The 2443-nt window shown below is 44.8% G+C and overlaps 1 non-coding gene across 1 annotated transcript; it reads right to left on the bottom strand.

The window, feature by feature from the left end:
• Positions 1-288: 288 nt before the first annotated feature.
• Positions 289-360, bottom strand: trnaw-cca (transfer RNA tryptophan (anticodon CCA)). Its single transcript has one exon. It is a non-coding gene; the product is annotated as a tRNA-Trp (tRNA).
• Positions 361-2443: the final 2083 nt, after the last annotated feature.

The following is a 2443-nucleotide window of genomic DNA, read 5'->3' as shown; positions in this document are numbered from 1 at the left end:
TATGTTGTAAAAATATCGGTATGACGTTATTCACACCGTGCTGTCACCAACTGAACGAAGCGACTGCCCAGAGGGAGACGGCTGTGTTGAAATCCCGTGATGAAGTGGGGGAGCTGAGCATTTGCCCAAACAATGGGCACACCACCTCCCTGACACAGTGTTCACAAATCAAACTGACAGCAAAGCTTCACGTGTGATCAAAAGTTTCCAGAAAGAAGATTTGGCTCAACAGTAATCTGGAGGGAACCGACTCCTTTCTTGATTTGAAATGTAAGAAGCTGATTTCAGTGAGCTTGACGTGATTCGAACACGCAACTTTCTGATCTGGAGTCAGACGCGCTACCGTTGCGCCACAAGCTCACGGATGCCATTTGATCGCTATTTATGCTTAAGGGAAGTGATCGCAACAATGATTTTACGTATGAGTTACAACGGAGATCAACAGTTCATGTCTGTTCTGTCTCTCCCCCTCTCCTTCTTTCTCTCGAAACAATTTCCAACTCTACCTCAATAAAAAGCTGAAAGAACTGGGATGCTGTATATCAGAAACAAAAAACACAGTAGTTGCCGGTGACCTTTCTCTCGAACTGATGGTGATTGGGAAAACGTTGGTATATATGCAGGAGATAGCGTGGGAGGAAGGCGGATGCAGTAAATGATAGATCAGGACAGACCCAAAAGCGAGGGAAGAACTGTTGGACAGGAAAGGGAGTTGATAACGATCTGCGTGGGAGGGTGAATGGAGACTGTTCGTGGCTAAGAATAAGTAGTGTGTAATGACAGACTATGTGATAACAAGGCTTGGTGTGTGTGGAAGGGACGAGGATACTATGGATTTCAGGCCTTGGAATTATTGAATTCGATATTGGGACCAGAGGGATGTAAGGTCCCCAAGTGTAATATTCGGTGCTCTTCGTTCTGCTGATGCTGAGCTTCGCTGGAACACGACAGCAAACCTGAGACAGAGATGTTGGCCAGGGAACAGGGTGGGGTGTGGAATTGGCAGGCAACTGGAAGCTCAGGGTCTTTTTTTGCAGGCAGAACGTAGATGTTCTGTGCAGCAGTCGCCCAGCTTATGCTTCGTTTCCCCCATTGTAGATGAGACCACATTGTGAGCAGCAAATGCAGTAGACTGGGATGTGGGAAGTGCAGGTAAAGTGCTGCTTCACCTGGAAGGTAAGTTTGGACCCTTGGATAGTGAGGAGGGAGCAGGTAAATGGGCTGGTGTCACACATTCGGCAGTTGCAGGGGAAAGTGCCGTTGGACTATTGGGGTGGGAATGGGGGTAGAATTGATGGGAATGAATGAAGAGTGGACAAAGGCATAACTCCTGCCCATTTACCTATCTGCCAAATAGAGGAATTTGTTAAGTATGTACAAGGACATTTTCTAATTCACAATGTGGATGTACATACTGGCGAGGGTGCAAAACCTAAGGACCAGCAACCATAATTCTATTAACATTAGAATAGTGATTGAAAATAATACATCAGATCTAAAAGTTGAAGTTCTAAAATTGAGGAAGACTCAGGTATTAGGCAAGATCTTTCAAAAGCTGATTGGGGGCAGATGTTCGCAGGTTAAAGGACTGCTGGAAAATGGGAAGCCTTCAGATATGAGATAACAAGAGTCCAGACACAGTATCTTCTTGTTAGGGTGAAAGGAAAGGCTGGTAGGTGTAGGGAATGCTGGATGACTAGAGAAATTGAGATTTTGGATAAGATAATGAAGGATGCATATGTCAGGTATCGGCAGAGAGATCGAGTGAATCCTTAGAGTATAAAGGCAGTACGAGCATACGTAAGAGAGAAATCATAAGAGCAAAAAGGGGACATGAGATAGCTTTGGCAAATAGAGTTAAGGATAACCCAAAGGGTTTTTATAAATACATTAAGGACAAAAGGATAACAAGGGAGAGAATAGGGCCCCTCAAAGATCAGCAAGGCGGCCTTTGTGTGGAGCTGTGGATTGGGGGCGGGGGGTGAGATACTGAACGGATATTGTGCATCAGTGTTTACTGTGGAGAAGGGCATGGAAGACATAGAATGTGAGAAAGTAGATTGTGACATGTTGAAAAAATGTCCATATTACAGATGACAAATTGCTGGATATCTTGAAATGCATAAAAGTGGATAAATCCCAAGGACCAGATCAGGCGTACCCTAGAACTCTGTGGGAAACTGGGCAAGTGATTGCTGGGCCTTTCACTGAGATATTTGTATCATCAGTAGTCACAGGTGAGGTGCCGGAAGGCGAGAGGGTGGCTAACATGGTGCCAATATTAAAGAAAGGTGGTAGGGAAAAGCCATGGAACTATAGACCGGTGAGCCTGACATCCGTGATGGGCAAGTTTTTTTAGAGAATCCTGAGAGATAGGATTTACATGTATTTGGAAAGGCAAGAATTGATTAGGGATAGTCAGCATGGCTTTATGCTTGGGAAA

This window comes from Chiloscyllium plagiosum, unplaced genomic scaffold, assembly GCF_037043375.1.
Source record: "Chiloscyllium plagiosum isolate Xiang-an unplaced genomic scaffold, Cpla_swu_hap1 HiC_scaffold_27, whole genome shotgun sequence".
Lineage (NCBI taxonomy): Eukaryota > Metazoa > Chordata > Chondrichthyes > Orectolobiformes > Hemiscylliidae > Chiloscyllium > Chiloscyllium plagiosum.
Note: the sequence above shows the minus strand (reverse complement) of the source record. Positions and strands in the feature narration are given on the sequence as shown.